Below are 15,332 nucleotides of genomic sequence, written 5' to 3' on the forward strand. Positions count from 1 at the left end.
CTGGCCCCTGGCCAGCCCTCTTCAAAGCTGAGATGACTTCCTGGCTTCTGTATCCAGAACACATTCTCTATTACTCTATTGACGGTCCTTTTTTCAAAATGGTCACAGGGTTCAACTCAGCCTCACCGGACACAGGCCCAGTTCCTGCAGCAACCAAGAAGACAGGGTAGCAGCTTTGACCATGGTCTCGCAACTTGCACGGTTCCCACCTGCATGTCACCTCTGGGGGTCCCTTCACTCCAAGAGCATTGCCATCAGGAGATCTTCCTGATTTCCTCTGCTTTGGCAAAGGCCCTCTTATACTCAAGAGTCTGGCTTCCTGATTTGCACAGAGCAGTCTCTCCAGATGTGTTCAGAAATCCCCCAAAAGTAGAGGGAAAGGTCCCAATCAAAGCCACGGCAAGAAAGAGGAAAAGGAGGAAATTGTCATGGCGTGAGGTTTTGTCACATATTTGTAATTAAGGATCCTCTCATATGTGCATACACAAACATATACACATAACACAGTTAACAAATACTAAGATCTTAACAGTAGCCATCTCTAGGGAAAATGGAGTTATGGGTGACTTTGATTCACCTCTGTCCTAGCTCCCCTCTTACTAGCTATGTGATCTAGGGCAAGTTAGCTAGCCCGTCCTTTACTCAGTTTCTTCACCTGTAAAATGGGGCCATGATTCTTCTCAGTGTACTATATTGTGAAGATTAAATGAGATTATACTTATCAAGATCTCAGAACAGTGCCAGGCACATGTAGTAGAGGTAGAGCATTCTTTTTTCTTTATTTTTCTTTCTTTTTTCTTTTCTTTTTTTTTTTTTTTTTTTTTTTTTTGAGAGGGAATCTTGCTCTGTTGCCCAAGCTGGAGTGTAGTGGTGCGATCTCAGCTCACTGCAACCTTGACCACCTGGGTTCAAGTGATTCTCCTGCCTCAGCCTCCTGAGTAGCTGGGATTACAGGCGCGTGCCACCACACCCAGCTAATTTTTTGTATTTTTGGTAGAGACGGGGTGAGCATCTTTTCACATGCTATGGGTTATTTCATAGCCAGGTGCAGTGGCTCACACCTGTAATCTCAGCACTTTGGGAGGCTGAGGCCGGAAGATCACTTGAGTCCAGGAGTTTGAGACCAGCCTGGCGAACATGGTGAACTCTGTTTCTACTAAAAATACAAAACTTAGCCTGACATGCTGACGCACACCTGTAATCCCAGCTACTCCAGAGGCTGAGACAAGAGAATTGCTTGAACCCAGGAGGTGGAGGTTGCAGTGAGCTGAGATTGTGCCATTGCATTCCAGCCTGGGGGACACAGAGCGAGACTCCATCTCAAAAAAAAAAAAAAAAGAAAGAAAGGAACTGGATAACTGGATGCGGTGGTTCATGCATATAATCTCAGCATTTCGGAAGGCCGAGGCGGGAGGATTGCTTGAGGCCAGGAATTGAAGACCACCCTGGGCAACATAACAAGAAACAGGTTTCTACAATAAAGAAAGATAAAAAGAAAGCAAAGCCCTCTACATAGACACACACACACACACACACACACATACACACACACACACACACACACACACACACACCAGCTGTGTGTGTGAAGTAAACAACCACCTTAGTACCTAGAGAAAAAAGTACAGGGGTGAACCTGGGTGCGATATTCAGGCCAAGAGGTCCATGGCCCCCTACTCAGTGCTGTGCCCAGGAGGCTCCTGCAGGCTGGGTTGGTGCCCCCCAAACCACGTGTCAGCTGGAAAAGGGAAAATCTGGCCATTTTTTGGTCCCTGGCAGCCACCTTCTTGCCCAGAGTCAGCCAATAATGAACTTACCCCTGGCAACTCACTGCCAGCAGCACACCGCCAGGCAGGGGGACCCCACAGCTAGACCTGGGCTTGGCTGGGGGACCTGTCCACAGACCCAGTATTCCAGGCCACAGACTGAGAGGTAAGGGAAATGCAGACACCAGGAATGCAGTCTGCTCCAGCAAAATGCTGCTGCAAGCCGCCCAGATCTCCGTCATAAAAGCTTAATGTAATTATGCAGGAAAGAGCGACTTCCGGTCTGAGTCAAGATGAAGACATTCTAATAAAGCCAGGCTCCCCCACCAGAGGACTGACTTGGCTTCCAGATCCTCCTCCCCCACCTAGCCCACCCAAAGCTTACAGGGGGTCTAGGACTGATCTCCAAAGCAAAGGTCCCGCCCACAGCAGAGCTGAGGAGCTGTGGACAGCCTGAGCACCACCTGACTGGGGGCCCATCTATCACCCCCCATTTATGGGGCTCTCCATGGGCCCTGACCTTGTCTTCAAGAAGCCTCCATGCCAGTGAGCATATGCATGAATAGTTAGAGAAGGAAGGGGCAGGGCAACCTAATGCAGCCTTGGGAGGACCAGGAAAGTTCTGGAGTTTACCAGCGGGGGAGTGAGGAAGGTGTGCCTAGCAGGAGATCCAGTGGGTGCGAAGGAATGGTGGATCAGCAAGGCCAAGGTGAATGAGCCCGATGGAAAGGTGCAGAGGGGCTAGGGAGCGGAGCGGGCACAGTGCAGGCGGCCTGAGTGTGCTGGCATCACCAACCACAGAGGAAGGGACCAGAGCTGAGGCAGACACTGCCTCTCTTGTGATCATCTCCTTCTCAGCTCATCCTCCCCGCTCCACCCCCCGCCCCAAAAAAAACCACTCCGTCCCCTGAGACAGGCCTGGTGTAAAGTTCCCCACATAACTAATCATAGCCTGTGGACCCGGCCTGAAGACTAAAGGTTTCTCCTCTGCATGCCAGTCCCCATGTTCTGCTCCGGTAACACTGCAGTCAACTGAACAGGCCTGGTCCCCAAGCTGGTGGAGCTTACCTTATGGCAGGGGAGACAAAAACTCAACAACTAAACAGGCAAAAGTACCTCCAGTTAGAAGCTGTGGAAAGTCTGATGGGGAAATAGTCATGGAAACAGCGAAGGAATAGAACAGGAACCTATTCTGAAGCAGTGCAGATGACAGGCAGCGGTGACATTTCAGCCAGGAGCTACGGCTAGCTGGGGGAGAAAAGGGAGAACAGCAGATGCAGAGTGGCTGAGGAAGGGACAAGTTTGGAGCTTTCAGGGGACTAACAAAAAAGCCAGAGTAGCAGGAGCCAAGAGAGCAAGGAGGAAGGCACGCATGGTAGGGGTGTCTCGTAAAGCCCGCTCTTCCACAATGTGACTGGCATTCTTCCTCCCATGGAGAGTTGGGATCTATGTCCCCTTCCCTTGAATCCAGGTGGAAGTGACACCATGTGACTTTCTTTTTTTTTTTAAGTGGAGTCTCTCTCTGTTGCCCAGGCTGGAGTGCAATGGCACAATCTCGGCTCACTGCAACCTCCGCCTCCCAGGTTCAAGAGATTCTCCTGCCTCAGCCTCCTGAATAACTGGGACTCCACGCACATGCCACCAGGCCCAGCTAATTGTTTATATTTTTAGTAGTGATGTGGTTTCACTGTGTTAGCCAGGATGGCCTCAATCTCCTGACCTCATGATCCACCCGCCTCAGTCTCCCAAAGTGCTGGGATTACAGGCGTGAGCCACCACCCCCAGCCGATGCCCAGCTAATTTTTGTACTTTTAGTAGAGGTGGGGTTTCACCATGTTGGCCAGGCTGGTCTCTTAACTCCTGATTTCAGGTGATCTGCCCACCTCGGCCTCCCAAAGTGCTGGAATTACAGGCCTGAGCCACCGTGCCTGGCTGACTTTCAAGGCTAGGTCAGAAAGGGAAATCAGCTTGGCCCTTTTTCACTGGAACATAGGTGCTTGGGTTTCTGGGCCACAGCTAAAGAAATATCACTGCTCCGAAGCTGCCATGCTGTGAGGAAGCCCAGGCCGCACTGAGAGGCCAGCGTAAGCACTCTAATCAGCAGTCCACGTCTTCAAGTCATCCCATGCCAGGTGCCCGCCATGTGAGTGCACAAGCCTTCGGATGGCCCCAGCCCCTAGCCTTCCAGGCGTCCAGTTGAGGCCCTGGACATCACAGAGCAGAGATAAGCTGTTCCCATGATGCCCTGGGCAAATTCCTGGCCCATAAAATCTGTGAGCATAAGAAGATGGTGGTGGTTTTATGCTGCTAAGTTTGGGGTGCTTTGCTCTGCAGCAGCTGTAACTGGAACAAGGCTGAAGATATGACTGAAGAGGCAGGCAGGACCTAGAGCACCTAGATTTTATGGGCCACGTGAAGGGTTGCGCATGCTGTGCGCATGCACTGGGGAATCACTGAAGGGCTGTGGGCGGGAAAGTAAATGATCAGATTTGCCTTTGATTATCAGATTTTTGAGGTCTCTCGGGCTGCACTGTGGAGAATGGATTGGAGGGTGAATGTGGGAGACCCAGTGACTGGCTGATACAGTGGTCCTGGAGAGAGAGGAGGGGGACTGGATGAGGAAGGGACAATGGTCATGACAATGAGTGGATGGACTTGGGAGACTTGCTGCAGGTAAGATAGTCAGGGATTAGAGCTGAGGCATCCAGCTGAGGCCCTGGACATCATGGAACAGAGATAACTCCTGAGGTCAGGAGTTCAAGACCAGCCTGGCCAACATAGTGAAACCCCATCTCTACTAAAAATACAAAATTTAACCAGGTGTGGTAGCATGCGCCTGTAATCCCAGCTACTTGGGAGGCTGAGGCAGGACAATCATTTGAACCCAGGAGGTGGCGGTTGCAGTGAGCCGAGATCGAGCCACTGCACTCCAGCCTGGGCAACAAAGCAAGACTCTGTCTCAAAAAAATAAATAAACAAAAAATAAAGAAACACAGATCATGAGATCATCCTTGCCATGGGGTTATTCTGGGTCACAGAAGGAGCTAATCTGGATTCAAAGTCAACAGCCAGGCATGGTGGTTCATGCCTGTAATCTCAGCACTTTGGGGCTGAGGTGGGTGGATCACCTGAGGTCAGGAGTTCGAGCCCAGCCTTGCCAACATGGTGAAAGCCCGTCTCTACTAAAAATACAAAAATTAGCCAGGTATGGTGGTGCACGCTTGTGATCTCAGCTACTCAGGAGTCTGAGGCAGGAGAATTGAAGAACTGCTTGAACCCAGGAGGTGGAGGTTGCAGTGAGCCGAGATGGCGCCATTGCACTCCAGCCTAGGCGACAGAGCAAGACTCTGTCTCAAAAAAAAAAAGTCAACAGCAAGAAAAGGAGGCCATTTCCCACTCAGAGCCCCAATGAGACACCTTCTTGAGGACTAGGAACCCTACCTCAAGAAGCTTGTGGTTTAACTGAACAAACAAGGCCATCCAGTAAATGACCATAGCCACTTGGGTCAGGGACTGATCTGTTCTGCCTTCTTCCTTAGTTGAATTACTCTCAAATTTTACCTGTGTATATAGCCTCCTTGAACAAAGACTACATTTCCCAGGCTCCTTTGCATTAGGTATGGTCATGTGTCTGAATTCTGGTCACTGGGTTGTAAAAGGAAGGAATGTGTACTATGCCTCCTGGGAAGTAAGGAGCACAACAGAGGGCTTATGAGCCCAGACACTGGCATGAGACTGTCTGAATTAAAATCTTGTCTCAATCACTTCCTAGCTGTGTGATCTGCCCAAGTTACTTAACCTCTCTGTGTCTTCCTTCCCTCATTTGTAAAGTGGAGCTAATAATAGTAGCTACGTCATAGAGTTACATGAAAATTAAGTGTACTTGGTTTTTCTTTGTTTTGGGTGTTTTGGTTTTTTTTTTTGGTGTTTTTTTTTTTTTTGTTTGTTTTGTTTTTGGTGGGGTTGCTGTTTTGTTTTTGTTTGCAGGGAGGGGGTATTTTGTTTTGCTTTTGAGACAAGATCTCACTCTGTCACCCAGACTGCAGTGAAATAGCACAATCATAGTTCACTGCAGCCTCCAAATCCTGGGCTCAAGCAATCCTCCCACCTCAACCTCCTGAGTAGCTGAGACCACAGGCACACACTGCCACACTTAGCGAATTTTAAAAATTTTTATGTTGAAACGGGGTCTCACTATGTTGCCGAGGCTGGTCACGAACTCCTGGCCTCAAGCAATCCTCCAGCCTCAGCTTCCCAAAGTGCTGGGACTACAGCCACCGCACCCAGCCCAAGTGCCCTTGAAACAGCAATCAGCACACAGTAAATGATGCATCGGGATTTGCTGCTATTATTATTACTATAGTTACTAACCCTGAAGGGAGGCAGTACCTCCTCCTTCCCTTTCCTCCAGATCTAGCCATCATGGCCTGGAGTGCAGTCATGATGGCTAGATCTGGAGCAGGCCTCTCAATCCATGAAGCGATGATACTGGGAACCAAGGCTACACACGGCAGGCTGGGCCAGCCAGACGCGTCTTGGAGAAGTGGAATTGAGAAGAGTAGCTCCTAAGATCAGTAGGTCAAAAGCAGAAAGAGAACTAGATTACGCTCGCCAACACAATCCCAGCTCAGAGTCTCAGCTGCTCAAAAAGGGAGGTAGCTTCCACCCCAGAGTAACGGCAGAACAGAAAGGGAGAGCGAGTCGGTTCGGTCTCCGGAGGTTCTTAATTCAATGTCAGGAGGAGTGCAGCCTTCAGCAGGGAGTAGGGAGCCACTGAAGGTGTGTGAGCAGAGGAGTGTCAGAACAAGAGCAGGCCCTAGAAGCTGGGCTGACAGCAGCGAGCTGATGAATCAGCAGAAAGGAGACCCTGCATGGCCAGGGGCCACCACAGGAATCCAGAAAGGAAAGGAAAGGCTTCTCTGTGGTGGAAGAGTCACCAGACCTCAGTGACTTTGCTCTTCTGCCATCATATTACGTTTGTAAGTCACAACTTATTATTTCCAAGCCCCACCCCGTATCTGGGACTGCTCCAGACTCCTTCTGCATCCTAAGACGTCAGCAAAGTTTCCAACACAAGGTTACTGGCCCCAGCAGCTTGGAATAGACAAGGAATCTGATGCCGTGGCTGCATCAACCTCCTAAGCCTGGGTTTGGCAAAATTGACAGATGCGCCTCCCACTGTTAGGAGCAAAGGTGCCTGCCTCCTGGGCTGTGGATAGGGGCAGAACTGGATCTACATGTCACTGGTTTGTATCCCCTGCAGGGCCTTAACTTTCAGCCCATTGGTGGTGAGGAATGGAATAAAACGAAACCTCAACAACAAAAGAAATGGGTGAGAGACTATTGTGACAGAAAACACAACTCACGCTCACGGAGATGGTGTGGGGTGGAGGAGCCAGACACAAGGACGGGGCCCCGGCTCACACCTGCAATCCCAGCACTTCAGGAAGCCGAGATGGGAGGATCGCTTGAGGCCAGGAGTTTGAGACCAGTCTGGGCAATAAAGCAAGACCCTCTCTACAAAAGAATGTTTAAATTAGCTGGGTATGGTGGCACACACCCATAATTTCAGTTACTCAGGAGGCTGAAGTGGGAGGATCGCTTGAGCTCGGGATGTAAAAGCTGTAGCGAGCTGTGATTGCACCACTGCACTCCAGCCTGGGTAACAAGACAGCAAGACCCTGTCTCTGAGAAGAACAAGAGGAAGAGGAAGAAAAGAAGATGAAGAAAAAGAGAAGAAGGAGGAGGAGGAGGAGGAGGAAGGAGGAGGAGGAGGAAAGAGGAGGAGGAGGAGGAAGGAAGGAAGAAGAAAGAAAGAAGAGAAGGAGGAGGAGGCCGAACACAGAAGCAAACACTGCTGGATGATTCCATTTTACAGTTAAAAAGCTGGCACTCAATCCATGGTGACAGAAGTCTATGGTGATAGAGAAATAGCGGTTGCCTCTGTGGGTGGGAGTACTAACCGAAAAGGGCACCAGGAAACCTGGAGTGATGGGGAAGTTATCCAATATGATTTTTATCAGAAGTATAGACGTGTAAAAATGTATCGGCCGGGCACATGGTTCATGCCTGTAATCCCAACACTTTGGGAGGCCAAGGCATGCAGATCATCTGAGGTTAGGAGTTCAAGACTAGCCTGGCCAACATGGTGAAACCCTCATCTCTACCAAAAAATACAAAAATTAGCTGGGCATGGTGGTGGGCGCGTGTAATCCCAACTACTAGGGAGGGTGAGGCAAGAGAATCACTTGAACCGGGGAGGCGGAGGTTGCAGTGGACTGAGATCGCGCCACTGCACTCCAGCCTGGGCGACAGAGCAAGACTCCGTCTCAAATAAACAAACAAAAATGCTATCAAGCTGCACATTTAGTGCACTAAAAGCTGATCTTTATATCTCGAGGAAAAAGAAAAAACACAGAAAAAGAGGTCCATTAGGGGTACCACAGAAGGTTCATTAGGGATACCACTGCCCCCTTCCCGTTAGAGTGGGAACCCCTAACGAATCTTTTCTTTTTTCTCAAAGTCCTTGCAGAAGCTGCAGCCACTCTGCCAAGCTCCGCCAGGCCCCGCTCCTGCAGTCCCTCTATTAGCGTAGCTCTCCTCAGCTGAAATGCAATTAGGGGAAAACAATGTCTGTGGCCCAGATGCCACTGCGGAAGTGACCAGGAAGAAGAAGGGGGATGGGGAGGACCCACTGGGAGTCTGCGGGAGCTGCAGGGGAGAGGAGAAAGCAGAGTCGAGGCTGGGCTGTGCCAGCCAACTAGTCCTCCACCCACAGCTGCATCTCTTTGCTGGGGCCCAGGGCGAACCATCACTGAGTCAAGGAGCCCAAGGCCTTGCAGAGGGAGACGAAATGGAAGCCACACCGTCACAGGCTCTCCAGCGTCTCCGCTGAGGAGGCGACGCAGGACGTGTTTAAACATAACGGGAGCAGTGAAAGGCAGGAGCCATAACAAAGGCAGAGGGAAAGGCAAACAAGACCAACGGCTGGAAACCAAGCATGTCTCCGGCTGTAATCTGAAGTGCTCCTGGCTCCTGTCTGTACAAAGATGCTTCTGGAGCCTGGGCGCGTGGGAGAATGCAGGTACCCCGCCAGCCGCCAAACTGAGGCAACCCCAAATTGCCCAAATGCTTCAACCCCATTTGTCCCATCAACTTCCACTGCAAAAATGGCTGCTGCATTTTCGTGGCGTCTCAGACTCCTCATATTCCTGCTTGTCTTTACCCCACCTGCACCGTCTCTGTGCAATCCTCACGTGTCCAGTACGGGAGATACTGAACTCACTAAATTGCTGAGACTGGATCTTGCCATTTCAGTCTTTCCAATTAATATAAATATCTCCAGATCCGTCAGCTCCAGAAAAATGAAAATTCCAGATATTGACTTCCTAGAAGGACTCCTCGCAAAGCAGACCCTGATATAAGGATTTGAGTACGGGTTCGTTTAGGAGGTAACCCTGGAATCACAAGTGAGAGTGTAGGGGAGGAGACAGGACAGAGAGGAAGGCCAAGAAAAAGGTCCTCTGTTGAGCACGTTCCCACTGCGGGTGACTGACTCAGTTCTTCTGGGGACTCCGTGTAGAGCATGCCACTAGATTGTCCCCAGAGGCAAAGGAGCCAGGGTAGGTATCCATCCACCCCCATCCCTCATTGGAAGAGGGTCGCTCCTTATTAATTCCCTGGCATTTTAGAACTGCCTATCTCAGCCCACCCCAGCCCCATCATCTGCAGACTAAGCATGGCTCTGGAGCCAGAGAACGCCTCAGGCAGAGCGATGCAGAAAGCCACTGGCCTGTAAGGGAACAGCCTGCTATGACCCCCAGCATGGGCCAGCAGGGCACCATCAATACCTGCCATGCTTAGTCACCATATAGAGGAGCCACGCTCTGCTGCTCCAAGATGCTAAAGGCAACTCCCGAGTTTGCCCACTGCATTGCAAGAAACACAAAACCAAGTCAAATTAGCTGAGACCAAACGGGGGAAAATGACAAAAGGAAGTGGGGTAGCAATTTACTGACTCTTGTAACCAGGGAGTCAAGGGAGAGAAATGGCTTCAGGTATAGCTGGATTCAGAGACTCAAGTGGATCCAGAGCTCTGCCTTCCTCCATGGCTTGGCTCGACCTGACTCTATAAGACAGGCAGACCTGCCAACCCAGGTAGAACCAAATTCACAGCCTCCCAGCTTTGCAGTCCTAGCACAAAAAAAAAAAAAAAAAAAAAAAAAAGGGGGGTGGGGAGCCTTCCTCTCCATTGGCTGTAGCAGAGACACTCTGAGGAAGATTTTGATTGGCCTGTCTAGAATCACATGCTCATCCTTTAACCAATCACTGCAATCAGGGAAATAGGACAATTTGATTGGCCAGGCCAGAACACATGCTCTATTCCTGTGGCCACACAGGAATGGCACTATGATTGACAGCCACTCCAGCTACAAGGAGTGGGAAAGAGGTCTTTTCAAGAAGAAAAAGGACCCCACAGATTAGTGACTTGCTAAAAGCCATGGGGTTAGTCAGAAGCAAACTTTATTCCCAGAGGCAGCCTGTTATCAATCAAGAAACACAGGCTTGCTTCCTCAACAAACAGGCTGAAAATCTAGATGGATGTTCTTGAGCAAATGTCTTAACCTTTCTGAGCCTCAGGGTTCTCAGCTATAAAATGGGTCTATTAATACCTTCCCACAGGGTGGTTGAGATGTCTACATGACATAACTGGTAAAAAAAAAAAAAAATGCTTGGCATGTATGCCCATGGTATTCCTGCCCTACTCCAAAACCACACATCTTCTCATCTTTTCAAGCTTCCAGCGTTTTCATAAGCCAGGAATAAAGGAAAGACATCAGTGAAGTCCTTGTTTTTGTTGTTGTTGTTTTGTTTTGTTTTGTTTTGTGTTTTTAGTAGAGACAGGGTTTTGCCATATTGGCCAGGCTAGTCTCAAACTCAAACTCCTGACCTCAAGTGATCCACCTGCCTCAGTCTCCCACAGTGCTGGGATTACAGGCGTGAGCCACTGCACCTGGCCCTGGAAACTTTCAAATGACATCTTAAAGGACAAGGAGAAGGTTATCTATTACTACATAATAAGTTAGCTCAAATTTCTGCAGCTTAAATTCACACACATTATTATCTCACAGTTTCTGTGGGTCAGGAATCTGGGAGTAGCTGGGCTCAGTGGTTCTGACCTGAGATCTCTCATGAGGTTTCAGCCAAGGTGTGGGTGAGGGCTGCAGTCATCTGAAGGCTTGACTGGAGCTGGATAATCTGCTTCCAAGATGGCTCCCTCATATGGCTGTTGGCAGGAGGCCTCAGTTCTCACCATGTGGGGCTCCACAAAGGCCACTTGAGTACCCTCACCACATGGCTACTTCCTTCCCTCCTGAGGAGAAGAGTATCAAAAAACATGTGGACATATCTTTCAAAGTACCAGTGTCCAGCACAGGGCAGAGTTTTCCACCAGCTGTTTCCCCCTTTCCTCACATCTGTCCAGCTGGGCTCCCCAACGTCTCTCTCCCCTTGCATGGGACATATTATCAAGGACAGCAAGTTTCAGAAGCAGAACACGGCTAATCTCAGAAGCGGCCATATAGGTCATGCAGAAGAAATGGGCAGAGTAGAGTGGCCATGGGATGTGGGCAGGGGCCCAGGGTGAGGGAGCCTAAGGTGTTATTACTACTATGCCTCTAAGAACCCAGGGCGTGTTGTGACAGAAGTTTCTGCACTGCCCATCTGGGCATCCTCCATGCTCCCACAGTGGTGCCCTCACAGAACTAAGGCTGCTACGGTGGGCCCTGCCAGGGACTGGGCTCAAACTGAGTGGTTTCCATTGCCAAAGGAAGTTTCCACAGGGATGTTAGCTCAAAATGAGGGAGCACAGTCCTAGAGGTTCTCAAGGGTAGGCACCTGGGCAGAATACTGGGACCAGTAGGCCCACACCATTTTCTCTTCCTGCACTCCTGGAAAAGAGATGGCCAAGAGCATATCAGCTTCCAGTCAAGCAGACTCGGCCAGTTCCCACTTCAGCCACAGCACGTGCCCATCTGAGCAAAGGCTGACAGGTCAAGCATTTCCACATATCCCACTAGCTCTCATGGAGCCGTTTCAAGGGGTCAGGGGCCAGGCACTCCAGTGCATCTTCTCATTTTATCCTCACAAACATTCTCTAAGGAAGGAGCTAGCATCAGCCCCATTTTACAGAAGAAGAAACTGAGGCTCACAAAGGTGGAGTAACTTGCCCAAGTCACAGAGTTAGTAGGCGGCAGAACCAGGCCTTCAGCCCCAGCCATGTCTACATTAAAGCACTCGTATGTTATATTGCATTTAGCATATTATTTAGGGCAGGGTTTCTTTTTTTCCTTTTTTTTTTTTTTTTTTTTTGAGATGGAATCTCACTCTGTGGCCCCAGGCTGGAGTGCAATGGTGTGATCTCGGTTCACTGCAACCTCCACTTCCTAGGTTCAAGCAATTCTCCTGCCTCAGCCTTGCAAGTAGCTGGGATTACAGGCGACTGCCACCTCACCAGGTTAATTTTTTTTTTGTATTTTTAGTAAAAACAAGGTTTCACCATGTTGGCCAGGCTAGTCTCAAACTCCTGACCTAAGGTGATCTGCCCGCCTTGGCCTCCCAAAGTGCTGGGACTACAGGCCTGAGCCACTGCACCCGGCCTGGGGCAGGATTTCTTAATGTTTGTCATCAAAAGGCGTTAACAGCCTTCTGGGAGTATCAAGGTAGAGCCCAAACTGGCACTTCAGCAGGCTGGGCACGTCTTGGTTTGCCACGTTTGGCGTCGCTGTCTATGTCCATCTGTATTCTGTTCCATCAGAGGGCCCTGTGCTTGTTTGAATAGAAAAGCGACGTTGACAATCATTTCAAATCCAATACAGTTAATCCTCCAGGAAGCACTGCCACCTTTACCCTGTAGTTTCAACTGCCCTGGCATCCCTGCAGAGACTGCAGAGTACTGGGACCCAGTCTCAAAACACAGAAGGCAGCCCCTCCTGCCCGAGGCCTGTCCACTGCTGTCACGCTTCCTTCTCTGTTCTCGCCCTTATCCCTGGGGGATTCCCAGCAGCTCTCAACTGAGGCAAGAAAGAGAGGGTGAGGTTTGGGGTGGGGGGACCACTGCTCTCACCTGACTGCTTCATTCACAGCCCCCTCCTCCTCCTCCTCTTACCACCCCCTGCCTCCCACCCCACCGCCAATCCCACAGCAGCCCAGAACAGAACTTGGCACATTCTAAAACTGAGTGGTTGCAGCTGCCACAGACGCCTGAGAGGAAGGGGTTAAAAACATCTTTCATCTCTCAGCAGTGCCTTTATATAGTCCATGTGTGACTCTGAATGGTTATGGCTTTATATATAGTGTGCTCTGTGCAGAGACAGAAAACACCGTAGTTAAGGGAACAAAGGCGGTTCTAGTCTAATGACCTGCTCTTATTTGTGGGGACCGCATCTCCAAAGGGTGGCCTTCAGGTGACATCTGCCATGTTGAGTGTGTGCCTGAAGAATCACGCCAATAAACACTGGAAATGCAAATAAAAGAGAGGTAGGAGCGCGCACAAATCAACTAAGCCCGCTCGTCCTGTTTATTGTTTCTGGCAAAAGAGAAATCACACGTTTCTTTTTGGATGTTTTCACACATAGCCGAACCTTAAAATGTCAACTTCTGCAAGGCATTTGACCTAAAAATAGTATAATTTCTGTGTCATTTAAAAAGCCATTTAAAATGACAGACTTAAGCCTGATTTTGCAGACATACATCTGGGATGACAAACCCAAGTTGCATTATGTAGGGACAGAGCCTTTGAAAGCAGCAGCCAGGCCTTCATTTTAAAACGTGCCTGTTCCTGTGGTTTCTCGTAGGTGAAATCTGCTCGGATTTTTTTGGCCAACAGGTCGCTTCTTTGTCCCTTGGTGATGAAGTGAAACAGGAAAGAAAAAAGGAATCGCTCGGGGGAGGTGGAAGGGGCTGGCAGTCATGTCCCGGGAAACCAAGCACCTTTGCAGGTTAGATGATAGCCAGCCTCTGCTCCATGTAGGGCACTAAAGGGCTCAGACCTGCATGTCCGCACTGCTGCACTCACAAAAAGAGCGAAGCCAGGAGTTCCAGTGGAACCAACCTCGCTGGGCCAGAGAATGTCACATGCGCCCTGGCAGCCAGGCAGGCAGGCAGGCGGCCAGCAGCTCGCGGTTTGTTTAGACAGCACAGGTCACTCCTGTCCACACCCCAAGCTGACGCAGCTTTATAAACACTGAGCACCGAGTGCGGTCTGTGAAGCAGCCCCGTCAGAGACCTGCACTGCACCAGGGGCAGGGCACTGAGGACAGGTTCAGCTGTGACTTCAGAGGGAGCCACATTTCTTCATCCACTGGAAGAACCCAGCTTAAAACAAAGTAGCCAGGCGGGGGCCCGTTGGTCCCCACCCGGCAGCTGCCACGAAGCCCTGGGAGCACCGGACTGGGAAGATGAAGGTTCAGATCTTACCAAAGCTCGTAACCAGCTATGTGACTTGGAGCAGGTCACTTAGAGTACACCTTTCTGAGCCGTCCTTTTCCAAATACACGGCTTAGACTACTGGCTCCAAAAGTCTTATTGTTCTGGCAGATCATCAATTCACATTTATTCAATATATGAATGAGCAAATTAAGGAAGGAAGGAACTGAGCCACCAAACCAATGAACAGCCTGAAATAAGAGTTCCCAGCCCGAGCCAACTCTGCCTTCCACCCAGCTCCGCACTGCACCTTCTCACCCTCTGTGACTCCCTGAGGGCAAAAGGAAAGCATTCAAAAAAGGCTTCCTACAAACGTGAATTCACAGTCACATTTTAAATCCTCCAGCGCCAAAGCTTCTCCCTCACCCCACATCTGCTGGGAGCATTTACCTAAGGGGATGCTCAACACCAGTTTCTCCGACTCCCTCACTCCGCCCTCAGCTTCCAGCGCTGGAGCCCCTGGGAGCCCGGGTCCCGCAAGCTGCAGCCCCAAACCTTAGTGAAGAAACAAAAGGACTGCCCTCTCTCTCCTTGCACTTCACCAGTGGGTTCGTTTCAAAGCCTCTGGGTGTATTTCAATGAAAACAACATGAAAACATGGGCAGATTCTTTTCTCTCTAAAAGAAAAAACCTGGAACAATAAGCTGAAATAATAACAAAGCCGAATGTGGACATCTGCTCCCCACCCTGAGCAGCTCCCCACCTCACATTTCCTGGGGCCTTGTCACAGCCCCCCCAAGGCATGGATCGCCGAAGTCAAAATTAATTCCCCTACATTGACTGGGCATTGCAACCTGCTGATGTGTTGCTTGCGACTTATTTTTTCATTCATTAAACTAAAATGCAGCGAGCCCTTTCTAGGTGCAAGGCACTGTGGAGGCTTCGTTTTGAACAAGCCTTTTAGGAAGCCTGCGGTCTAATGGGAAGCTGAGACAAGCCCATTAATAACTGTGATACAGGAAGAAACGAGGCGAGGCATCAATGCAGGAAGTGCTGGGAAAGAAGAAAAAGAACATTTGTATCTGTGGAGGTGGGGCTGGAAATGCTGATCAGGAAGGCTTCATGAAGGTGGTGCCGATT

The sequence above is a fragment of the Saimiri boliviensis genome, chromosome X (genome assembly GCF_048565385.1).
Source record: "Saimiri boliviensis isolate mSaiBol1 chromosome X, mSaiBol1.pri, whole genome shotgun sequence".
Taxonomy (NCBI): Eukaryota; Metazoa; Chordata; class Mammalia; order Primates; family Cebidae; genus Saimiri; species Saimiri boliviensis.